A 26,205-nucleotide genomic window follows, 5' to 3' on the forward strand; every position below is an offset into this window, starting at 1 on the left:
GTTGTTCAGTGCGGGATGGTGTTGTTCATTGCGGCATGGTGTTGTTCAGTGCGGCATGGTGTTGTTCAGTGCGGCATGGTGTTGTTCAGTGCGGGATGGTGTTGTTCAGTGCAGGATGGTGTTGTTCAGTGCGGCATGGTGTTGTTCAGTGCGGCATGGTGTTGTTCATTTCGGCATAATGTTGTTCAGTGCGGCATAATGTTGTTTAGTGCGGCATGGTGTTGTTCAGTGCGGGATGGTGTTGTTCAGTGCGTTATAATGTTGTTCAGTGCGGCATGGTGTTGTTCAGTGCGGCATGGTGTTGTTCAGTGCGGCATGGTGTTGTTCAGTGCGGCATAATGTTGTTCAGTGCGGCATAATGTTGTTCAGTGCGGCATGGTGTTGTTCAGTGCGGGATGGTGTTGTTCAGTGCGGGATGGTGTTGTTCAGTGCGGCATGGTGTTCAATGCGGAATGGTGTTGTTCAGTGCAGGATGGTGTTGTTCAGTGCGGCATGGTGTTGTTCAGTGCGGCATAATGTTGTTCAGTGCGGCATGGTGTTGTTCAGTGCGGCATGGTGTTGTTCAGTGCGGCATGGTGTTGTTCAGTGCGGCATAATGTTGTTCAGTGCGGCATGGTGTTGTTCAGTGCGGCATGGTGTTGTTCAGTGCGGCATAATGTTCAGTGCGGCATAATGTTGTTCAGTGCGGCATGGTGTTGTTCAGTGCGGGATGGTGTTGTTCAGTGCAGGATGGTGTTGTTCAGTGCGGCATGGTGTTCAGTGCGGGATGGTGTCTTTCAGTGCGGCATGGTGTCGTTCAGTGCGGCATGGTGTCTTTCAGTGCGGCATGGTGTCGTTCAGTGAGGCATGGTGTTGTTCAGTGCGGCATGGTGTTGTTTAGTGCGGCATGGTGTTGTTCACTGCGGGATGGTGTTGTTCAGTGTGGCATGGTGTTCAGTGCGGCATGGTGTTGTTCAGTGCGGTATCGTGTTGTTCAGTGCGGTATCGTGTTTCTCAGTGCGGTATCGTGTTGTTCAGTGCAGTATCGTTGTGTTGTTCGTATTGTGTTTAACACTTAGCCTCTAACACTTAGCCTCTAGCATCTAGAAGGTAAATAAATAGGAAGGAAGGACTCACCGGTGACGTCTTCGCCCACGTCCAAGCGTTGTACTTTGTATTTTCATCCTTCTGACAGTGGAAAACATAGCCAACAAACACCGTGGAACCTAAACGAATGAAAGAAAACTATCATTTGGCCACAACCAACATTCACAGATACAACACAATGTGACGTGCGGGGTTGAGGTTAAAGGTTGAGTGAAGGGCCCTCGTTTTAAACTACTTTTTTGAAAAGGATTGGGAACAAGTAAGACGTATTTAATTTATTTAATGGGAAGTAGTAAGAGCTATTGAATTTAATCTATGTATTATATTCTATTGTATTGTATTCTGTTGTATTCTTTTGGATTGTATTCACACTAACCCCACTAAAACTTCAGCCCACAAAAACTCGCCTCTGGCGCCTAGCCTCTGGCACTTAGCCTCTAACACTTAGCCTTTAACACTTAGCCTAGAAGGTGAATAAATAGGGTTAAAGGTTGAGTGAAGGGACCTCGTTTTAAACTACTTTTTTGTAAAGGAGTGGGAACAAGTAAGACGTATTTAATTTATTTAATGGGAAGTAGTAAGACTTATTAAATTTATTTAATTTACTTTTCTTCCCAGGCAAAATTTGATGTGCTGCAATTCCAAATTTCCAAAGTGAATGAAGGAATGAAGTCCTTTAAATTATGATTTTGTATAAATACTAGGCATTAACACAAAATCGACGGCACAAAATGGGCAGACTTTACTTGTTTGAAAAGGACTGGTTACAAGACAGACTTTTTTAATTTATTTAATGGGAAGAAGACTTATTTAGTTTAATTGATCTATTTTTGTTCCCTGGCAAAATTCGATTTGCTGCAATTCCAAATTTCCAAAGTGAATGAAGGAAAGAAGTCGTTTAAATTATGATTTTGTTTAAATACTAGGCATAGACACAAAATCTACGGCACAAAATGGGCAGACTTTACTTGTTTGAAGAGGACTGGTTACAAGACAGACTTTTCTGATTTATTTAATGGGAAGAAGACTTATTTAGTTTATTTAATCTATTTTTGTTCCCTGGCAAAATTGGATTTGCTGAAATTGTATTTTGCCAAATCTTGCCTTGAGACCTGATAGGAAGTATTAAACGCTTAGTTAAATCAATACAAGTTGGTAATAAGAGCGAGTAATGTTGGTTGAACCGATGAATGAAGGTTGAAAGCAATTTAAATTATGACTTTGTATAAATACTAGATATTAACAGAACATCTACTGCGCGAAATGGGCAGAGTTTACTTGTTTGAGAAGGAGTGGCTTATTCAAAACTAAGATTTATTTAATCTGTTTGTTCCCAGGCAAAATTGGATGTGATGCAATTCCAAATTTCACCACATGATGGTGCCCAATTTTGACTTCATAGGACATATTAAACACTTAGCTTGTTATTATGTTCAAGGTAATCAGATTTGTTTATTATTCTAATGGCCTCTTCAAAACTATTCTGGATTACTACTTTGGATCTATTCTACATTACTTGGCAACAACATACTCTGTAACAGATTAGGCAGTATAATCATATCTGTTAACTTGAGAGTGCCCACACTCAATCTACTTATCGTGATGTGTTAAATCAATTACTGTTAGACATTATTTGTCTGATAATCTACCAAATCTTTGAATTGAAGAATTTGTGATTTAATTAATAGCTTGTTGTTATGTTAAGGGTAATCAGACTTGTATATAATTCTAATGGCCTTCTTTTGAAAACTATTCTGAATTACAACTTTGGATCTTATATTACTTTGCAACAATCTACTCCGTGACAGATTAGGCAGTATAATCACATATGTTAACTTCAGTGCCCACACTGTATTTATTTATGGTTATTTGTTAAATCAAGTACTGTTAGACATGAAATAGGAAGTGTTTAACATAAATGTTATGGCTACTCACCATTGTAGCTCGCTCCTGGTCAATGATACGAGCCTCTTCTTGCAGTGGAAAACTTGCAGCCAACAAACACCGTGGAACCTAAAGGAATGAAATTAAACATTAACATTTCGCCTCGACCAATTTTCACACGTACAACGCAACGCGGCTACACTTCTGCTATTACAAACGTAAATCTCCTTAAACACAATGAGTGTTACTTACCGTGTACGCTCTAGACGGTCCAGTTGCAAGCAGAAAATAAAGATATTTCTGTTGATAATCGTCGCTGCTCAGTGGCTCACGGCCATCGCGCCAACAGATTTGAATTTTGGCGGAGGTTCGGGCAATTACGTCATATCCGCGGCATTTGACTGCGACGTAATACCCGCTTATCTGAAACGGCAGTTAAAAGTAGAGTTACATCAAGTTTTCTTGGAACCTAAACGAATGAAAGAAAACTATCATTTGGCCACAACCAACATTCACAGATACAACACAACGTGCGGGGTTGAGGTTAAAGATTGAGTGAAGGGCCCTCGTTTTAAACTACTGTTTTGAAAAGGAGTGGGAACAAGTAAGACGTATTTAATTTATTTAATGGGAAGTAGTAAGACTTATTAAATTTATTTAATCTACTTTTCTTCCCAGGCAAAATTTGATGTGCTGCAATTCCAAATTTCCAAAGTGAATGAAGGAATGAAGTCCTTTAAATTATGATTTTGTATAAATACTAGGCATTAACACAAAATCGACGGCACAAAATGGGCAGACTTTACTTGTTTGAAAAGGACTGGTTACAAGACAGACTTTTTAAATTTATTTAATGGGAAGAAGACTTATTTAGTTTAATTGATCTATTTTTGTTCCCTGCCAAAATTCGATTTGCTGCAATTCCAAATTTCCAAAGTGAATGAAGGAAAGAAGTCGTTTAAATTATGATTTTGTTTAAATACTAGGCATAGACACAAAATCTACGGCACAAAATGGGCAGACTTTACTTGTTTGAAGAGGACTGGTTACAAGACAGACTTTTCTGATTTATTTAATGGGAAGAGGACTTATTTAGTTTATTTAATCTATTTTTGTTCCCTGGCAAAATTGGATTTGCTGAAATTGTATTTTGCCAAATCTCGATTTGAGACCTGATAGGAAGTATTAAACGCTTAGTTAAATCAATACAAGTTGGTAATAAGAGCGAGTAATGTTGGTTGAACCGATGAATGAAGGTTGAAAGCAATTTAAATTATGACTTTGTATAAATACTAGATATTAACAGAACATCTACTGCGCAAAATGGGCAGAGTTTACTTGTTTGAGAAGGAGTGGCTTATTCAAAACTAAGATTTATGTAATCTGTTTGTTCCCAGGCAAAATTGGATGTGATGCAATTCCAAATTTCACCACATGATGGTGCCCAATTTTGACTTCATAGGACATATTAAACACTTAGCTTGTTATTATGTTCAAGGTAATCAGATTTGTTTATCATTCTAATGGCCTCTTCAAAACTATTCTGGATTACTACTTTGGATCTATTCTACATTACTTGGCAACAACATACTCTGTAACAGATTAGGCAGTATAATCACATATGTTAACTTGAGAGTGCCCACACTCAATCTACTTATCGTGATGTGTTAAATCAATTACTGTTAGACATTATTTGTCTGATAATCTACCAAATCTTTGAATTGAAGAATTTGTGATTTAATTAATAGCTTGTTCAGGGTAATCAGACTTGTATATAATTCTAATGGCCTTCTTTTGAAAACTATTCTGAATTACAACTTTGGATCTTATATTACTTTGCAACAATCTACTCCGTGACAGATTAGGCAGTATAATCACATATGTTAACTTCAGTGCCCACACTGTATTTATTTATGGTTATTTGTTAAATCAAGTACTGTTAGACATGAAATAGGAAGTGTTTAACATAAATGTTATGGCTACTCACCATTGTAGCTCGCTCCTGGTCAATGATATGAGCCTCTTCTTGCAGTGGAAAACTTGCAGCCAACAAACACCGTGGAACCTAAAGGAATGAAATTAAACATTAACATTTCGCCCGGACCAACATTCACACGTACAACGCAACGCGGCTACACTTCTGCTATTACAAACGTAAATCTCCTTAAACACAACGAGTGTTACTTACCGTGTACGCTCTAGGCAAAATTGGATGTGATGCAATTCCAAATCTATCTGAAACGGCAGTTAAAAGTAGAGTTACATCAAGTTTTCTTTTTTAATCAACACAATCATTTACAACCGTTGACCAGAAAGAATCGTCGAAATTCGACGTCCCCCACAAACGCCACGCTCACTCGCTTTTCAGGGCAACAAAAGTACTTCTTTTTAAAAACGATGAGTTGTACTTACCGTGTACGCTCTGGACGGTCCAGTTGCAAGCAGAAAATAAAAATATTTCTCTTGTTAGTCGTATGTTACCATCCGCTGTGTCTTTGTCAACATCGCCGCCATTTTCCTACTTCCTGCTGCGAGCCACGCCCACGGATTTAAATTTGGGCGGAAGCTCTTTCCATTGGCGTCGTTTTCGCGTATAGCAAATCCGATTGGTTGGGAAGGGGGCACGGTTATGCAGCCGAGGAGTCCTGTGATCGGTGGGATGTAAAGTAGGCGTCGACGTCACGTCCGCGTCACGTGACCACGACGTGGCAGACGTCAAATAGCAACCGCTGTTTTGTTTAGTAGACTTACAGTTGTTATGCATTGACATAATGGCGCACACACCAAATAGATTTAAATAAATTAAATAATTCTTCTGCCCACTCTCTTTTAAACAAGTTAACTCTCCCCGCGGATTTGAATTCCGGCGAAAGTTACGCCCATCGACGTCACGTATGTCACGTGACCACGACGTGGCAGATGTCATATAGCAACCGCTGTTTTGTTTAGTAGATTTACAGTTGTTATGCATTGGCATAATGGTGTGCACTCAAAATAGATTTAAATAAATTAAATATTTCTTCTGCCTACTCCCTTTTAAACAAGTTAACTCTGCCCACGTCCATTGACGTCTTGTCTGCGTCACGTGACCACGACGTAGCGACGTCATATAGTAACCGCTGTTTTGACCAGTAGACTTAGTTATTATGCGTTGACATAATGGCGCACTGGTTAGCATGGCCACCTCTTAAGCATGATGATGCGGGTTCGACGCCTGATCAATGTTAGCATGGAGTGAGCTGAAGTGCATGGCGCTGAAGATTTGAATCTTTGAAATGCGCTGAGGTCTGACATATCAGGCAGAATGGTTTGCCATCACGTTCAACAAAAAATAGAAACTTTCCCACTCTGATTAAAACGTCCTGTGTTCATCTACGTATTTTCGTTTTGCTGTGCATCTTTTCCCTGCCATTTCGAGAGCCCAATTGACACTCATAGTTTAAAGAAATGTGTTTGCCCATCCTACTTTGTGGAATTTCACCACATGCGCTTTTGACCAAAATACCAAATTGAACTCAAGTGAAGCCAACACGCACAACCCCCCCCCCCCCCCCCCCCCCCCCCACACACACACACACACAAATGGTGATATGAACATAAAAGAGCCGCATGCGGTTCGGGAGTTGCGGCTTGGCCAAACCTGTACTATACAACTTTATTTGTATAAAATTTTCACAACAGCTGTCACACAAACAAAGCGGGAAAAACCGAAGACGTGCGTGTTCCGCCCACGCTGGATTTATTTGCACCTTTGAAAAGACACCGTATTGCCGCAGATGTGGCAAAGAGTACTTTTGGGCATCTGAGACGGAAGGATGTCCAAAGCATCACGTCACCTGCTCTGGTAGGCATGGTGGTGGGACGTTGAGGTCAACCGCTTTGGGGTTGGCTGACTCTTTGATCGCAGGATGCCACACACTTGAAGACAGAAGCAGAAAAGCAGAGCTAAATGCAAAATGTACTCACCGGTGACTCCAATTTTTTTCCCCCCTGAAGAAACAGCTGGACGGGTGGCCCCGGCTGGCCAGTGGGACTCTTGTTATTCTGACCCTTTTTAGTGCGCGTTTGGGGCAACAACCGTTTTTTGTGGCGCTCTCTTCTGGTTCAAAAGTGCCCTGCATGTGAATTTGCTTTTCCTGCCTTCTGATTGGATGAGCGCCGGTGTGACGCGGTGCCTCTGTCACCGTGGCGGGGGGTATACGTTGGCATCGGAGCGTCTGCCAACGTCTGAGACCGGCTGGCAGTGTATCGGAGGTGTCGAGTGCGGTGCCGCTGGAGCTCACTCACCAGCTGGTGTTAGGGCCACAGAATGAAGGCCAAGGAGAAGAATAGAAAGAGAAACAGAAACTTCTCCTCCAATTGTTTGATTTGTCTCTTCTGAGCTTCGATGAATTCTTTCAGCTCTTTGTTCCTCTAGGACGGACAAATGGAAAGTGGCATTCAAAAGCCAGTAAGCGTGCAAGTAAGTGCCGGGCTGGCTTTGGGCCCTTACCTGTTGCGCGCTGTGCAGCAGATCCATTCTCTCTTGGAGGATGCAAGCGTCGCGCTCCCTCAACTCGCACATCAGGGCTCGCTTCCATTGGTCCACGGCGCTCCTAAGCTCTTCTCTCTGATCCGCCGTCAGCACGTCATTCACGCCAGCGTGGCTGGCTTTTTCGCCGTCCGTGGCGGGGCAGTCCCGCTGCGGTAGCGCCTCGTACAACATGGCCTCCAGCTCCAGGATCCTCTGGGCCGCAATCCTCGTCCATCAGTGGTCCGGCGGGAGATTTGAGGACGGCTTACCTTATGAGCCTGGTCCATGGAACACTTCCTGAAGTCCAACTCTTCATCCAGGTAGCCCTTCTGCTTGCAGAACATATCCTAGCACAGCTCAAGGTCAGAATTGTTGGGGCACATTGCCGGAGTTCCCCTTGGCTGATGTCGCGTGTCTGTCTACCTTCTCACTTTCAATGTCCAACATCTTCTGTTGAAGTGCTGACTTGGTCACTTTGATGTATTCTAACCACTGAGGAAAGGCTGCTGTCACATAAGCAGAATGCGAGAGCGTGCGTGGACGTGCGCGTTACCTTCTCGGCTAGGGTGAGAAGGGTCCTGGCGTGAATCACGACCACCTGCTCCTCGTTGGTGAGATTCTGCAAGAGCCCAAAGGCACAGCGTCAACAAGCTTCTTTCAGCGCAAAGCCTTCCAAAAGTCACATTTGAGCCGCCGAGTCTCGTGGAGTGCGAACATAAGGAGTTCGACATACACTTACGGCGTTATAGCCCAGGATGTCCAGCTTCTTCATCAGATCACTGATGACGATGTCCGGGGGAAAGGCGCAAGGAGCAATGTAAGGTGTTCTGGGACCTCGGGTTAAGGTTAGGGTTGCGAGGGACGCCTTACGTACGCTCACGCCCTCGGCCTCGCAGTAGATCTGCAAAGGGCTGAGGCCGTCTGGGAAACGGACTTGCAGAAACTTCAAGACGGGGGAGCGCCACTCCCTCTCCTGAAAGGCAGAGGCATGCATCCGTCCGTCCGTCCGTCCGTCCGTCCGTCACATCTCTGGCCTCAACACGCTTGTGCGAGTCTTCCCACCTCCAGCTCCAGGATGCGGAACTCAAGCAGTTCGTTTTGGTCTCGGATATCCTGGATGTGCTCTTTCAGACGCGCTTCTTCCGCCTCCATCCGCCTGACCTGAAAAGACAGTCAGACCTCATCTGCGGGGCTTCCCGACAGGTGTGACGCCAAGCGACTCCGCCCAGCGCCTTTCTTTCCGTCACCTTTTCGGCCAACTGCTGATTGCTCTGACGCAGCAGCTGCTTCTCCTCCACCCACTTGACATTCTAGAAGAGACAAACGCGTGGACAGCTTTGGAATGTTGTGTCATTTTCATCCACAAATTCTTTGGTTGACTGGAAAATGACATTTGCTTTTCTCCGCATTTTCCCAGCCACGTTCGGGGGGGGGGGGTTGGTCCAGTAATGCCAGACGGATGAGTGACTGAAGAATGTAGCTATTTTGTCTGAGAAAAAGGTGTGCTCATTGATGAGCTTACCTGTCCTTGTTGCTTCAGCGCTGACTCCAGATCTGCTACTCTGCTTTGATAGTGACCCATTTCTACCATCAGCTTTTCTCTGGTCTGAAAGGAGGAGGAGGGAGGCTCCTCCTCCTCCTTTCAGACCAGAGAACACCCGAGGCTGGGTGAGAACGGGGAGGCTGCGACCCGGCCGGGGGTTGCGGGAAGGGGCGCCACCTTGATCTCCTTCTCGGCGTCGTAGTCCCCTTTCGCTGGTCTGGGCTAGCAGAGCGTAGGCTCGTTGCAGCGCTTGATATTCTTGCGTCAGCTGGCGGTAGCGAAGCTCCGCCTCTTCATGCACACACCAATGCAACACAGCACTAGTACCAGAATCAGTCAGACCGGCGACAAAGCACCCGCGACGCAAAGACGAGTCCGATTCCAGGCTGAAGAGGAATGTTTGGTGCCAATACGCTGGCAGAAATGGCGGGCTACCTCTTCGGGTTCCGTGTCGGGGGTTCTGTCGGTGTGAAAAGACAAGGACGATCCGTCCGAGTCCACCAACACGTCTTCGTCGTAGCCGTAAAATGTTTCGATGACCTGCGGGCGCGGAAGCAAACATCTCTCTGAACAAACTGAAGCGACACCTCACGATGAATCGACGAGAGGAACGATAGCGAGAAAAAGGCCATTTCATCTTGCGCAACACCAAGCAGCCGCAAACAAACAGACTCACCTTGCAGGACCTCACGCTTTGTTCCTCCTCAGAGATTCTCGACGTCGGTATCGTAGCAGCAAATCTCTCTCCTGTCGACACAAATAATCCGCCTTTGAGATTCTTTGGATGCAAAGGGAACGAACGGCTCCGGCGCAGAAACAAACGCGACTCACAATGACATTTCTGACATGAGCTCCTGTCTCCAGAGCCTGAAAAACACGTCACCGGCGATGATTGGAGGGACGCTCGTCTTTTCCAAAAGTGACAACTACAGGGTGTGTCAGGGTTTTCCAGATTATCTTTATCGTATCATTGTGTTGCTTTGACTTTGACTGCGACCTGTAATAAATAATATTATTTATCCCTTATTTATCCCTATCGCTTATCCCTTCCTACACAAAGTCGTAAAACACCCCTTGCTATGTTTTGACTAGAGGTCAAGGGCTTCCTCTATTCAATCCACTCTTACACCCACCCTGTTTCTCTTAATTAAAATGCTCGTGCAGGAGCCGAGAGTCAGACTTCATTCGTACAACGGATGGACTCTCCACCTGCAGGTGTCCAAAAGAACTTACTTGTCTCCCGTGTGGTTCTTGCAAAATAAGTTGGAGCGAGCGCAACTCTAACAGGGTGCATTTTGCCACTAGCTGCCTACGGACAATGACGTCGCGCTCGCGGCTCATGGTTGACGGGCTGAGCAGCCGGGCAAGTCCGTCGTTTTCAGCGCACAGCGAGTGGCAAAGGCGCTGACAAAACGGGAGCTTTGAGCTGCTGAAAACGGCAAAACAAGTCTAAAGCGTGTTCAAACGCGTGCGCACAATGCTCCTGCTTGAAAGGTCGGAATTTAAGGGGCCAATTTTTTGGATGGCGGCCGCCGGCCAAGCTTTGGACGGAAAAGGTTTCCTGGCGACAGCGAGCGAGCGCGGCGCTGCCGTACGTGCACCGAGTCGCCTGCCTGAGGACCTTGGACAAGTCGTCGATGATGTGCCGCTGCTCCACAACTTGAAGGAACTCCATTTCACCGTCCTGCTGGCCGCAACCGCGGTCCAGGTCATTGAGCGAACTAGGCCTTCTCTGTGGAACACAAATGCAGTGGACTCTGTTGGCACGCCGCCGTTGTCCGCGTCGACTTACCAAGCTTGCCATCTCCTCGTTCTCCTGGGTGACAAAGCGCACTTTGTTTTCAAGGCGACACAGCACCAGCGAGAGTTCTTCATTCTTCCTGCTCAGGCGTTTGTTTTTGTACAGGAGTGGCAGAAACTGGCTTTCTGTTTCTCTCAGTCGCTTTAGCTGCAAGCATGAAGTGCGGGATGTGAAAGACGCACAACACGCGGGCCAGAACGTATCCATTCCTTTTGCATCGGTTTGAACGGAATCGTGGCTTTGGCTCCCAATAAAAGACATCTACCCGGCAACCGACTCGCCGCGCCGCTCAACTAATAAGCAAGCGCAATGGGTGCCTCGCTGGATGGCGCGCATCAAACGTAGCGCAAACCTTCAAGCGTGCCGTCAATAAATTACCAGTTCATTGCGCTCTTCAGAAAGCAGGGCGTTTCGATCCTCCAGTTTCCTGATGACTGCGCTGAGCTCAGCGATTTTCAGATGAAACCGTCGCGTGTCCCGATCCTCCTGAGACTGAAAACGCCCCGCAACACACACACACAAGCACTCGTTCAAAGTTCAAAACTGTTTTTGTGCTACCTTCCTCCAGCAACGAACTAAGTCATGCGTACTGCAAGTGTGTGATGAGGTGGCTTACGCAATGAAGAGGATTGCTAGTAGCGGCGTTGACCCCACTTCCAGGGTAGTTTAGGCCCGCCCTTTGGGAATCCCTCAGGGCAGCGATCTGCTGCTCGGCAGCCTGAGTCTGCAGCTGAAGGCGGTGGACGTGGCCGGCCCCAGGGCTTCATCCAAAACACTAACCGCTCTGTCTTTCAGCTTGATCTCATCCGTCTGGATGTACAAACGGGGAGCGCTCAGGCAGGCGGGCAAACTCATTTGCCAGAATTGTGACAAAAACAAAGAGAGCAACCGGCCAATTTTTTTCTTGAATCGACTAGAACACCTTTGCTGTGACAAAAGCGAAGCGAGCAACCGGACATTTTCTTCTTGTGAAATAGAATAGAATAGAATGCCTTAGGTGTCATTGCACTGCAGGTATACAACGAAATTGGGAACATAGCCACGCACCGCGCATCTGATCAGTCCTACCAGTCGGCGGATCTCCCTCTCGCAGTCTCTCTTGGTTCGGCTCAGCTCCTCCCGATGCTGGTGATGAGCCGATCGGAGCTCGGCCGCTCGGGACTGCCAGGCCTGCTGGGCCGCTGCCAGGGCTTCTTCCGCGCTCCTGGTGGAGGCGACACCGCTCGGTCTCCCGACACCGCCGCGTCTCCTCCACCTCCGCCAGCAAAGCGCCCCCCCTCCTCACCTGAGCAGACATTGCGCCACACCGGGCCGTTGAGACCGCAACGGAGCGCCGCGACGCTTACTGGGGACAAGCTACACAATACGGTAGCGGCCGCATCGAAGCCCGACGTGGCGTGCGGATAGTCAGACACGGATAGAGCGGATCACCTTGTCCATGGAGCCGTCCCTCAGGCTGAGGACCAAGGCATTCAGTCGCTGGATCTCTCCATCTTTGATTTTGATCACTCTCATCAGCTCCATTTCATGCTGCCGCAGTAATGTCTCCCTGGTAATGGCTAACTCTTTCTGCTTCTCCTCATGGAGTTTGCTTTTGAGTTCCGTCATGGCGGCGGTGGCACGGTGGTGCTCCGCCCGCAGGTCCTGACTTCTCTCTCTCTCCAGACAGCTGACCTGACATGACTTAGACTTAGACAAACTTTATTGTCATCTTGTCTGCACATGGTGCATACAAAACGAAATTCCGTTGCATACGTCTTACAACAAAGTAGTGATATTGCAGTTGAATAGAAGTAACATATCCTATGAAAATATATATATATACATATATACTATATATATATATATATATATATTAAAAATAAGTATAAAGTGCAGCAGTGATAATTATGCAATAGTGCAAGTAGGCAAAACAGTATTCAAGAGTGTGCAGAGGAATGCTAAACCATGTATTAAACTTCTATTTAAAGGGTTTATACAAGTTCAGTAAAGTTGGTAGTGCGAGATAGTGCAAGATAGAGGTCCGTAGTGTCATAAAGTACAGTTCTGTGAATGTGTGATGCAGAGTTCAGTTTAGAGCTCAACAGTTCTAGTGTTCAACAGTCTGATGACAGCAGGGAAAAAGCTGTTGCAGAACCTGGTGGACCTGCAGCGGATGCTGCAAACCTCTTCCCAGAGGGCAGCAGGGAGAACAGTCCATGGTGGGGGTGTGATGGGTCATTGATGATGTTACGGGCACGGGACATGCAGCGCTGAGATGAAATGTCCTGAATGGAGGGAAGAGGAGCCCCTATGATCCTCTCTGCTGTCCTCACCACTCTCCTCACGTTCTTCCAATCGGAGGCGGTGCAGCCTCCACACCACACAGAGAGACAGCTTGTCAGAATGCTCTCTATGGTGCTCCTGTAGAACGTCCTCATGATGGGTGGGGGCAGGTGGGCTCTCCTCATCCTCCGCAGGAAGTACAAGCGCTTCTGTGCCCTCTTGACCAGTGCCGTAGTGTTCATAGTCCAGGTGAGGTCTTCTGTGATGTGGACCCCCAGGAATTTGGTGGTGCTGACCACCTCCACAGCTGAGCTGTTGATGATCAGTGGAGCGTGGTGAGGCTGTTTTTTCCTGAAGTCGACGATGATCTCCTTCATCTTCTCCTCATTCAGGATCAGGCTGTTTTCTCTGCACCAGCCCACCAGCTGCTCCACCTCCTCTCTGTAGTCCAGGTCGTTGTTGTCTCTGATGAGCCCCACCACCGTTGTGTCGTCTGCTGACTTCACGATGTGATTGGTGGTGAACCTGAGGACGCAGTCGTGTGTCATCAGGGTGCACAGCAGGGGGCTCAGGACGCAGCCCTGAAGGGAGCCTGTGCTGAGGGTGATGACATCAGAGGTGTTCTGTCCGACCCGGACTGACTGAGGTCTGTTGGTGAGGAAGTCTAGCAGCCAGTTGCGAAGGGGGGTGTTGAAGCCCAGGTGTTCCAATTTTCCTACCAGATGCTGTGGGATGATGGTGTTAAACGCTGAGCTGAAGTCCAGGAACAGCCTCCGCACATGGGTGTTCTTCTCCTCCAGGTGAGCCAGGCTCAGGTGAAGAACGGAGGAGATGGCGTCCTGAGTGGAGCGGTTTTGCCGGTCGGCAAACTGGAACGGGTCAAATAATAGGGGGAGTCTGGAAACGATGTGACCTTTAAGCAGCCTTTCGAAGCACTTCATCATAACCGGAGTCAGTGCAACAGGCCGGTAATCATTAAATGAGGTGATTTGAGGTTTCTTCGGCACCGGAATGATGGAGGCAGTCTTAAAGCACGCCGGCACTGTGGCTTGGCCCAGCGAGGTGTTAAAAATGTCTGTGATGACCCCAGCCAGATGACTTGCACATTCCCTGAACACACGCCCAGGAATGTTGTCGGGGCCAGGGGCCTTACAGGGGTTGACTCTCCTCAGGGTCTTCAACACATCGGCGGAGTCAAGGCAGAGTACCTCCTCTTCCTGATGGGGGACAGTTTTAACTGCTGGAGTGCCGTTTAGTGCCTCGAACCTCCCAAAGAAGTTATTTAGACCATTTAGAAAGTCAGCATCAACTACACCCACCGGGGGGGGGGAGGGTGAGTTGTAGTCTGTAATCGCCCGTATGCCTTGCCACATACTCCTGATGTTTTTGACGTCGTGGAAACGATCCTGAAATTTTCGACTGCGGTCTCGCTTCGCTATCCTGATGGCACGGTTCAAGTTGGCTCTCGCTGTCCTCAGTGTCTCCTTGTCGCCAGACTTGAAGGCAGAGTTCCGCGCTCGTAGCGTTTGACGTACCTCCTCAGTCATCCAGGGTCGTTGGTTGCCCCGGGTGATGATATTCTTAGTGGTGCTGACGTCCTCGGTGCATTTGTTGATGTAGGCTGACACAGTCATGGCACACGCATGTCTAATCTACATCGGGAAAACTGGGAGGGAGGGAGGCAGGCAGGGAGGCAGGCAGGGAGGCAGGCAGGGAGGCAGGCAGTGTCTGTCTGTTGAGGTTTTCACCTTGTTCTTCTCCTGCTGAAGTTCTAACTGGACGTCCATCAGTTTGGTTCTCAGCTCGTCATTGGCGGCCTGAAGGGCGTCCGTTCGCTCCGCCTTGGCCCGCCCTGCCGGAGCTCGTTTGGACATCTCTTACTCGAGTCTCGCCCGGTCGTCAGTCAGAGATCACAACATTTGTACCTGGAGAGCACAAACGCAGCGCTGTTTTCCACTGGCTTCGAACTCAACTTCAATCGGTACCGTAACTTACAACATCATAAACATAGAACTAGCTTGACTTATTCATTGAATAAATGCATTTGGTTCTTCAAAACTGCATCACGCAACATAGCGTGACCGAGACGGCCGTTATCCACCTGCGTGAAGTTATTTGGTGAAATGAATGAGATGTTTAAGACACCATCGTTCTGTCTCTATGTAGATGAAGGTAAATAATCGATTGCTGAAGGTCCAAAGGTGTTGTGATAAACAAATAAACATATTAGTGATTAGTGACATATTTGTGATAAACATATTAGGCAGGATAATCACATATGTTAACGTGACTGCCCACACTGTATTTATTTATGGTTATTTGTTAAATCGAGTACTGTTAGACATGAAATAGGAAGTGTTTAACATAAATGGAAGACGAAAGGGGTACTCACCATTGTAGCTCCTGCTGGTCAATGATACGAGCCTCTTCTTGCAGTGGAAAACATACAGCCAACAAACACCGTGGAACCTAAAGGAATGAAATTAAACATTAACATTTAGCCTCAACCAACATTCACAGATACAACGCAACGCAAACTACACAAACGTAAATCTTTTTAAACACAATGAGTTGTACTTACCGTGTACGCTCTAGACGGTCCACTTGCAAGCGGAAAATAAAGATATTTCTGTTGATAATCGTCGTGTTTGTATCCGGTGTCTCGCTCAAGGCCATTGCGCCCACAGATTTGAATTTTGGCGAGAGTTCAGCCTATTGACGTCATTTCCGCGGTGTAATACCCGCATATCTGAAACGGCAAAGTTAAGAGTAGAGTTAAATAAAGTTTTTAGTCAACGCAATAATTTACAACCGTTGACCAGTCGAAATAATCGTCGAAATTTGGCGTCTGTGGCTGGAAGCAGACGCCGAGTTCGACATTCCTCCCAAACGCCACACTCCCTCGCTTTTCAGGGCTAAAAAAAAACAGTTGTAATTACCTTGTACGCTCTAGACGGTCAAGTTGCAAGCTGAAAACAAAAATATTTGCCTTGTTAGTCATCGTGTTACTAACAGCTGTGTCTTGTTTGCCAGAACTGCCGCTTTCCTACTTCCTGTTGCAAGCCACGCCCACGGATTATAATTTTGCCGTGAGTTCCGCCTATTGACGTCATGTCCGCGTCACATGACTGCGACGTAATATTATCTAAAACTGTTTGTGCGGTATTGTGTTGTTCTGTGCGGTATTGTGTTATTCTGTGCGGCGTCGTGTTGTTCTGTGCGGCGTCGTGTTGTTCAGTGCGACGTCGTGTTGTTCAGTGCGGCATGGTGTTGTTCAGTGCGGCATGGTGTTGTTCAGTGCGGCATGGTGTTGTTCAGTGCGGCATAATATTGTTCAGTGCGGCATAATGTTGTTCAGTGCGGCATGGTGTTGTTCAGTGCGGCATGGTGTTGTTCAGTGCGGCATGGTGTTGTTCAGTGCGGCATAATGTTGTTCAGTGCGCCATAATGTTGTTCAGTGCGGCATGGTGTTGTTCAGTGCGGGATGGTGTTGTTCAGTGCAGGATGGTGTTGTTCAGTGCGGCATGGTGTTGTTCAATGCGGCATGGTGTTGTTCAGTGCGGGATGGTGTTGTTCAGTGCGGCATGGTGTTGTTCAGTGCGGCATAATGTTGTTCAGTGCGGCATGGTGTTGTTCAGTGCGGCATGGTGTTGTTCAGTGCGGCATGGTGTTGTTCAGTGCGGCATGGTGTTGTTCAGTGCGGAATGGTGTTGTTCAGTGCGGCATGGTGTTGTTCAGTCCGGGATGGTGTTGTTCAATGCGGGATCGTGTTGTTCAGTGCGGGGTGGTGTTGTTCAGTGCGGGATGGTGTTGTTCAGTGCGGCATGGTGTTGTTCAATGCGGCATGGTGTTGTTCAGTGCGGGATGGTGTTGTTCATTGCGGCATGGTGTTGTTCAGTGCGGCATGGTGTTGTTCAGTGCGGCATGGTGTTGTTCAGTGCGGCATGGTGTTGTTCAGTGCGGCATAATGTTGTTCAGTGCGGCATGGTGTTGTTCAGTGCAGGATGGTGTTGTTCAGTGCGGCATGGTGTTGTTCAATGCGGCATGGTGTTGTTCAATGCAGGATCGTGTTGTTCAGTGCAGCATAATGTTGTTCAGTGCAGCATGGTGTTGTTCAGTGCGGCATGGTGTTGTTCAATGCGGCATGGTGTTGTTCACTGCGGGATGGTGTTGTTCAATGCGGGATCGTGTTGTTCAGTGCGGCATAATGTTGTTCAGTGCAGCATGGTGTTGTTCAGTGCGGCATGGTGTTGTTCAGTGCGACATAATGTTGTTTAGTGCGGCATAATGTTGTTCAGTGCGGCATAATGTTGTTCAGTGCGGCATGGTGTTGTTCAGTGCGGCATGGTGTTGTTCAGTGCGGCATGGTGTTGTTCAGTGCAGGATGGTGTTGTTCAGTGCGGCATGGTGTTGTTCAATGCGGCATGGTGTTGTTCAGTGCGGGATGGTGTTGTTCAGTGCAGGATGGTGTTGTTCAGTGCGGCATGGTGTTGTTCAGTGCGGAATGGTGTTGTTCAGTGCGGCATGGTGTTGTTCAGTGCGGCATGGTGTTGTTCAGTGCAGGATGGTGTTGTTCAATGCGGGATCGTGTTGTTCAGTGCGGCATGGTGTTGTTCAGTGCGGCATGGTGTTGTTCAGTGCGGCATGGTGTTGTTCAGTGCGGCATAATGTTGTTCAGTGCGGCATGGTGTTGTTCAGTGCGGCATGGTGTTGTTCAGTGCGGCATAATGTTGTCCAGTGCGCCATAATGTTGTTCAGTGCGGCATGGTGTTGTTTAGTGCGGGATGGTGTTGTTCAGTGCAGGATGGTGTTGTTCAGTGCGGCATGGTGTTGTTCAATGCGGCATGGTGTTGTTCAGTGCGGGATGGTGTTGTTCAGTGCGGCATGGTGTTGTTCAGTGCGGCATAATGTTGTTCAGTGCGGCATGGTGTTGTTCAGTGCGGCATGGTGTTGTTCAGTGCGGCATGGTGTTGTTCAGTGCGGCATGGTGTTGTTCAGTGCGGAATGGTGTTGTTCAGTGCGGCATGGTGTTGTTCAGTGCGGGATGGTGTTGTTCAATGCGGGATCGTGTTGTTCAGTGCGGGGTGGTGGTGTTCAGTGCAGGATGGTGTTGTTCAGTGCAGGATGGTGTTGTTCAGTGTGGCATGGTGTTGTTCAATGCAGGATCGTGTTGTTCAGTGCAGCATAATGTTGTTCAGTGCAGCATGGTGTTGTTCAGTGCGGCATGGTGTTGTTCAATGCGGCATGGTGTTGTTCAGTGCGGGATGGTGTTGTTCAGTGCGGCATGGTGTTTTTCAGTGCGGCATAATGTTGTTCAGTGCGGCATGGTGTTGTTCAGTGCGGCATGGTGTTGTTCAGTGCAGGATGGTGTTGTTCAGTGCGGCATGGTGTTGTTCAATGCAGGATCGTGTTGTTCAGTGCAGCATAATGTTGTTCAGTGCAGCATGGTGTTGTTCAGTGCGGCATGGTGTTGTTCAATGCGGCATGGTGTTGTTCACTGCGGGATGGTGTTGTTCAATGCGGGATCGTGTTGTTCAGTGCGGCATAATGTTGTTCAGTGCAGCATGGTGTTGTTCAGTGCGGCATGGTGTTGTTCAGTGCGACATAATGTTGTTTAGTGCGGCATAATGTTGTTCAGTGCGGCATAATGTTGTTCAGTGCGGCATGGTGTTGTTCAGTGCGGCATGGTGTTGTTCAGTGCGGCATGGTGTTGTTCAGTGCAGGATGGTGTTGTTCAGTGCGGCATGGTGTTGTTTAATGCGGCATGGTGTTGTTCAGTGCGGGATGGTGTTGTTCAGTGCAGGATGGTGTCGTTCAGTGCGGCATGGTGTTGTTCAGTGCGGAATGGTGTTGTTCAGTGCGGCATGGTGTTGTTCAGTGCGGCATGGTGTTGTTCAGTGCAGGATGGTGTTGTTCAATGCGGGATCGTGTTGTTCAGTGCGGCATGGTGTTGTTCAGTGCGGCATGGTGTTGTTCAGTGCGGCATAATGTTGTTCAGTGCGGCATGGTGTTGTTCAGTGCGGCATGGTGTTGTTCAGTGCGGCATGGTGTTGTTCAGTGCGGCATGGTGTTGTTCAGTGCGGCATAATGTTGTCCAGTGCGGCATAATGTTGTCCAGTGCGCCATAATGTTGTTCAGTGCGGGATGGTGTTGTTCAGTGCAGGATGGTGTTGTTCAGTGCGGCATGGTGTTGTTCAATGCGGCATGGTGTTGTTCAGTGCGGGATGGTGTTGTTCAGTGCGGCATGGTGTTGTTCAGTGCGGCATAATGTTGTTCAGTGCGGCATGGTGTTGTTCAGTGCGGCATGGTGTTGTTCAGTGCGGCATGGTGTTGTTCAGTGCGGAATGGTGTTGTTCAGTGCGGCATGGTGTTGTTCAGTGCGGGATGGTGTTCAATGCGGGATCGTGTTGTTCAGTGCGGGGTGGTGTTGTTCAGTGCAGGATGGTGTTGTTTAGTGCAGGATGGTGTTGTTCAGTGCGGCATGGTGTTGTTCAATGCAGGATCGTGTTGTTCAGTGCAGCATAATGTTGTTCAGTGCAGCATGGTGTTGTTCAGTGCGGCATGGTGTTGTTCAATGCGGCATGGTGTTGTTCAGTGCGGGATGGTGTTGTTCAGTGCGGCATGGTGTTTTTCAGTGCGGCATAATGTTGTTCAGTGCGGCATGGTGTTGTTCAGTGCGGCATGGTGTTGTTCAGTGCGACATAATGTTGTTCAGTGCGGCATAATGTTGTTCAGTGCGGCATGGTGTTGTTCAGTGCGGCATGGTGTTGTTCAGTGCGGCATGGTGTTGTTCAGTGCGGCATGGTGTTGTTCAGTGCAGGATGGTGTTGTTCAGTGCAGGATGGTGTTGTTCAATGCGGCATGGTGTTGTTCAGTGCGGGATGGTGTTGTTCAGTGCAGGATGGTGTTGTTCAGTGCGGCATGGTGTTGTTCAGTGCGGAATGGTGTTGTTCAGTGCGGCATGGTGTTGTTCAGTGCGGCATGGTGTTGTTCAGTGCAGGATGGTGTTGTTCATTGCGGCATGGTGTTGTTCAGTGCGGCATGGTGTTGTTCAGTGCGGCATGGTGTTGTTCAGTGCGGCATAATGTTGTTCAGTGCGCCATAATGTTGTTCAGTGCGGCATGGTGTTGTTCAGTGCGGGATGGTGTTGTTCAGTGCAGGATGGTGTTGTTCAGTGCGGCATGGTGTTGTTTAGTGCGGCATAATGTTGTTCAGTGCGGCATAATGTTGTTCAGTGCGGCATAATGTTGTTCAGTGCGGGATGGTGTTGTTCATTGCGGCATGGTGTTGTTCAGTGCGGCATGGTGTTGTTCAGTGCGGCATGGTGTTGTTCAGTGCGGGATGGTGTTGTTCAGTGCAGGATGGTGTTGTTCAGTGCGGCATGGTGTTGTTCAGTGCGGCATGGTGTTGTTCATTTCGGCATAATGTTGTTCAGTGCGGCATAATGTTGTTTAGTGCGGCATGGTGTTGTTCAGTGCGGGATGGTGTTGTTCAGTGCGTTATAATGTTGTTCAGTGCGGCATGGTGTTGTTCAGTGCGGCATGGTGTTGTTCAGTGCGGCATGGTGTTGTTCAGTGCGGCATAATGTTGTTCAGTGCGGCATAATGTTGTTCAGTGCGGCATGGTGTTGTTCAGTGCGGGATGGTGTTGTTCAGTGCGGGATGGTGTTGTTCAGTGCGGCATGGTGTTCAATGCGGAATGGTGTTGTTCAGTGCAGGATGGTGTTGTTCAGTGCGGCATGGTGTTGTTCAGTGCGGCATAATGTTGTTCAGTGCGGCATGGTGTTGTTCAGTGCGGCATGGTGTTGTTCAGTGCGGCATGGTGTTGTTCAGTGCGGCATAATGTTGTTCAGTGCGGCATGGTGTTGTTCAGTGCGGCATGGTGTTGTTCAGTGCGGCATAATGTTCAGTGCGGCATAATGTTGTTCAGTGCGGCATGGTGTTGTTCAGTGCGGGATGGTGTTGTTCAGTGCAGGATGGTGTTGTTCAGTGCGGCATGGTGTTCAGTGCGGGATGGTGTCTTTCAGTGCGGCATGGTGTCGTTCAGTGCGGCATGGTGTCTTTCAGTGCGGCATGGTGTCGTTCAGTGAGGCATGGTGTTGTTCAGTGCGGCATGGTGTTGTTTAGTGCGGCATGGTGTTGTTCACTGCGGGATGGTGTTGTTCAGTGTGGCATGGTGTTCAGTGCGGCATGGTGTTGTTCAGTGCGGTATCGTGTTGTTCAGTGCGGTATCGTGTTTCTCAGTGCGGTATCGTGTTGTTCAGTGCAGTATCGTTGTGTTGTTCGTATTGTGTTTAACACTTAGCCTCTAACACTTAGCCTCTAGCATCTAGAAGGTAAATAAATAGGAAGGAAGGACTCACCGGTGACGTCTTCGCCCACGTCCAAGCGTTGTACTTTGTATTTTCATCCTTCTGACAGTGGAAAACATAGCCAACAAACACCGTGGAACCTAAACGAATGAAAGAAAACTATCATTTGGCCACAACCAACATTCACAGATACAACACAATGTGACGTGCGGGGTTGAGGTTAAAGGTTGAGTGAAGGGCCCTCGTTTTAAACTACTTTTTTGAAAAGGATTGGGAACAAGTAAGACGTATTTAATTTATTTAATGGGAAGTAGTAAGAGCTATTGAATTTAATCTATGTATTATATTCTATTGTATTGTATTCTGTTGTATTCTTTTGGATTGTATTCACACTAACCCCACTAAAACTTCAGCCCACAAAAACTCGCCTCTGGCGCCTAGCCTCTGGCACTTAGCCTCTAACACTTAGCCTTTAACACTTAGCCTAGAAGGTGAATAAATAGGGTTAAAGGTTGAGTGAAGGGACCTCGTTTTAAACTACTTTTTTGTAAAGGAGTGGGAACAAGTAAGACGTATTTAATTTATTTAATGGGAAGTAGTAAGACTTATTAAATTTATTTAATTTACTTTTCTTCCCAGGCAAAATTTGATGTGCTGCAATTCCAAATTTCCAAAGTGAATGAAGGAATGAAGTCCTTTAAATTATGATTTTGTATAAATACTAGGCATTAACACAAAATCGACGGCACAAAATGGGCAGACTTTACTTGTTTGAAAAGGACTGGTTACAAGACAGACTTTTTTAATTTATTTAATGGGAAGAAGACTTATTTAGTTTAATTGATCTATTTTTGTTCCCTGGCAAAATTCGATTTGCTGCAATTCCAAATTTCCAAAGTGAATGAAGGAAAGAAGTCGTTTAAATTATGATTTTGTTTAAATACTAGGCATAGACACAAAATCTACGGCACAAAATGGGCAGACTTTACTTGTTTGAAGAGGACTGGTTACAAGACAGACTTTTCTGATTTATTTAATGGGAAGAAGACTTATTTAGTTTATTTAATCTATTTTTGTTCCCTGGCAAAATTGGATTTGCTGAAATTGTATTTTGCCAAATCTTGCCTTGAGACCTGATAGGAAGTATTAAACGCTTAGTTAAATCAATACAAGTTGGTAATAAGAGCGAGTAATGTTGGTTGAACCGATGAATGAAGGTTGAAAGCAATTTAAATTATGACTTTGTATAAATACTAGATATTAACAGAACATCTACTGCGCGAAATGGGCAGAGTTTACTTGTTTGAGAAGGAGTGGCTTATTCAAAACTAAGATTTATTTAATCTGTTTGTTCCCAGGCAAAATTGGATGTGATGCAATTCCAAATTTCACCACATGATGGTGCCCAATTTTGACTTCATAGGACATATTAAACACTTAGCTTGTTATTATGTTCAAGGTAATCAGATTTGTTTATTATTCTAATGGCCTCTTCAAAACTATTCTGGATTACTACTTTGGATCTATTCTACATTACTTGGCAACAACATACTCTGTAACAGATTAGGCAGTATAATCATATCTGTTAACTTGAGAGTGCCCACACTCAATCTACTTATCGTGATGTGTTAAATCAATTACTGTTAGACATTATTTGTCTGATAATCTACCAAATCTTTGAATTGAAGAATTTGTGATTTAATTAATAGCTTGTTGTTATGTTAAGGGTAATCAGACTTGTATATAATTCTAATGGCCTTCTTTTGAAAACTATTCTGAATTACAACTTTGGATCTTATATTACTTTGCAACAATCTACTCCGTGACAGATTAGGCAGTATAATCACATATGTTAACTTCAGTGCCCACACTGTATTTATTTATGGTTATTTGTTAAATCAAGTACTGTTAGACATGAAATAGGAAGTGTTTAACATAAATGTTATGGCTACTCACCATTGTAGCTCGCTCCTGGTCAATGATACGAGCCTCTTCTTGCAGTGGAAAACTTGCAGCCAACAAACACCGTGGAACCTAAAGGAATGAAATTAAACATTAACATTTCGCCTCGACCAATTTTCACACGTACAACGCAACGCGGCTACACTTCTGCTATTACAAACGTAAATCTCCTTAAACACAATGAGTGTTACTTACCGTGTACGCTCTAGACGGTCCAGTTGCAAGCAGAAAATAAAGATATTTCTGTTGATAATCGTCGCTGCTCAGTGGCTCACGGCCATCGCGCCAACAGATTTGAATTTTGGCGGAGGTTCGGGCAATTACGTCATATCCGCGGCATTTGACTGCGACGTAATACCCGCTTATCTGAAACGGCAGTTAAAAGTAGAGTTACATCAAGTTTTCTTGGAACCTAAACGAATGAAAGAAAACTATCATTTGGCCACAACCAACATTCACAGATACAACACAACGTGCGGGGTTGAGGTTAAAGATTGAGTGAAGGGCCCTCGTTTTAAACTACTGTTTTGAAAAGGAGTGGGAACAAGTAAGACGTATTTAATTTATTTAATGGGAAGTAGTAAGACTTATTAAATTTATTTAATCTACTTTTCTTCCCAGGCAAAATTTGATGTGCTGCAATTCCAAATTTCCAAAGTGAATGAAGGAATGAAGTCCTTTAAATTATGATTTTGTATAAATACTAGGCATTAACACAAAATCGACGGCACAAAATGGGCAGACTTTACTTGTTTGAAAAGGACTGGTTACAAGACAGACTTTTTAAATTTATTTAATGGGAAGAAGACTTATTTAGTTTAATTGATCTATTTTTGTTCCCTGCCAAAATTCGATTTGCTGCAATTCCAAATTTCCAAAGTGAATGAAGGAAAGAAGTCGTTTAAATTATGATTTTGTTTAAATACTAGGCATAGACACAAAATCTACGGCACAAAATGGGCAGACTTTACTTGTTTGAAGAGGACTGGTTACAAGACAGACTTTTCTGATTTATTTAATGGGAAGAGGACTTATTTAGTTTATTTAATCTATTTTTGTTCCCTGGCAAAATTGGATTTGCTGAAATTGTATTTTGCCAAATCTCGATTTGAGACCTGATAGGAAGTATTAAACGCTTAGTTAAATCAATACAAGTTGGTAATAAGAGCGAGTAATGTTGGTTGAACCGATGAATGAAGGTTGAAAGCAATTTAAATTATGACTTTGTATAAATACTAGATATTAACAGAACATCTACTGCGCAAAATGGGCAGAGTTTACTTGTTTGAGAAGGAGTGGCTTATTCAAAACTAAGATTTATGTAATCTGTTTGTTCCCAGGCAAAATTGGATGTGATGCAATTCCAAATTTCACCACATGATGGTGCCCAATTTTGACTTCATAGGACATATTAAACACTTAGCTTGTTATTATGTTCAAGGTAATCAGATTTGTTTATCATTCTAATGGCCTCTTCAAAACTATTCTGGATTACTACTTTGGATCTATTCTACATTACTTGGCAACAACATACTCTGTAACAGATTAGGCAGTATAATCACATATGTTAACTTGAGAGTGCCCACACTCAATCTACTTATCGTGATGTGTTAAATCAATTACTGTTAGACATTATTTGTCTGATAATCTACCAAATCTTTGAATTGAAGAATTTGTGATTTAATTAATAGCTTGTTCAGGGTAATCAGACTTGTATATAATTCTAATGGCCTTCTTTTGAAAACTATTCTGAATTACAACTTTGGATCTTATATTACTTTGCAACAATCTACTCGGTGACAGATTAGGCAGTATAATCACATATGTTAACTTCAGTGCCCACACTGTATTTATTTATGGTTATTTGTTAAATCAAGTACTGTTAGACATGAAATAGGAAGTGTTTAACATAAATGTTATGGCTACTCACCATTGTAGCTCGCTCCTGGTCAATGATATGAGCCTCTTCTTGCAGTGGAAAACTTGCAGCCAACAAACACCGTGGAACCTAAAGGAATGAAATTAAACATTAACATTTCGCCCGGACCAACATTCACACGTACAACGCAACGCGGCTACACTTCTGCTATTACAAACGTAAATCTCCTTAAACACAACGAGTGTTACTTACCGTGTACGCTCTAGGCAAAATTGGATGTGATGCAATTCCAAATCTATCTGAAACGGCAGTTAAAAGTAGAGTTACATCAAGTTTTCTTTTTTAATCAACACAATCATTTACAACCGTTGACCAGAAAGAATCGTCGAAATTCGACGTCCCCCACAAACGCCACGCTCACTCGCTTTTCAGGGCAACAAAAGTACTTCTTTTTAAAAACGATGAGTTGTACTTACCGTGTACGCTCTGGACGGTCCAGTTGCAAGCAGAAAATAAAAATATTTCTCTTGTTAGTCGTATGTTACCATCCGCTGTGTCTTTGTCAACATCGCCGCCATTTTCCTACTTCCTGCTGCGAGCCACGCCCACGGATTTAAATTTGGGCGGAAGCTCTTTCCATTGGCGTCGTTTTCGCGTATAGCAAATCCGATTGGTTGGGAAGGGGGCACGGTTATGCAGCCGAGGAGTCCTGTGATCGGTGGGATGTAAAGTAGGCGTCGACGTCACGTCCGCGTCACGTGACCACGACGTGGCAGACGTCAAATAGCAACCGCTGTTTTGTTTAGTAGACTTACAGTTGTTATGCATTGACATAATGGCGCACACACCAAATAGATTTAAATAAATTAAATAATTCTTCTGCCCACTCTCTTTTAAACAAGTTAACTCTCCCCGCGGATTTGAATTCCGGCGAAAGTTACGCCCATCGACGTCACGTATG

General features: G+C 45.8%; 2 long non-coding RNA genes and 1 pseudogene across 2 annotated transcripts; all 3 read right to left on the minus strand.

The window, feature by feature from the left end:
- Window positions 1-1,116: 1,116 nt before the first annotated feature.
- LOC148382107 (uncharacterized) lies at window positions 1,117-5,036 on the minus strand. The gene is made up of 4 exons (XR_015854248.1): window positions 4,958-5,036; window positions 3,223-3,393; window positions 3,022-3,099; window positions 1,117-1,205 (listed from the first exon to the last, which is right to left on the minus strand). It is a non-coding gene; the product is annotated as an uncharacterized LOC148382107 (long non-coding RNA).
- A 2,042-nt stretch (window positions 5,037-7,078) lies between these two features.
- Window positions 7,079-15,004, minus strand: LOC148382108 (janus kinase and microtubule-interacting protein 3-like; annotated as a pseudogene).
- A 6,450-nt stretch (window positions 15,005-21,454) lies between these two features.
- LOC148382109 (uncharacterized) lies at window positions 21,455-25,374 on the minus strand. The gene is made up of 4 exons (XR_015854246.1): window positions 25,296-25,374; window positions 23,561-23,731; window positions 23,360-23,437; window positions 21,455-21,543 (listed from the first exon to the last, which is right to left on the minus strand). It is a non-coding gene; the product is annotated as an uncharacterized LOC148382109 (long non-coding RNA).
- Window positions 25,375-26,205: the final 831 nt, after the last annotated feature.

Source organism: Syngnathus floridae, chromosome 18 (assembly GCF_059516105.1).
Source record: "Syngnathus floridae isolate MCC-2025c chromosome 18, RoL_Sflo_1.0, whole genome shotgun sequence".
Classification (NCBI taxonomy): Eukaryota; Metazoa; Chordata; class Actinopteri; order Syngnathiformes; family Syngnathidae; genus Syngnathus; species Syngnathus floridae.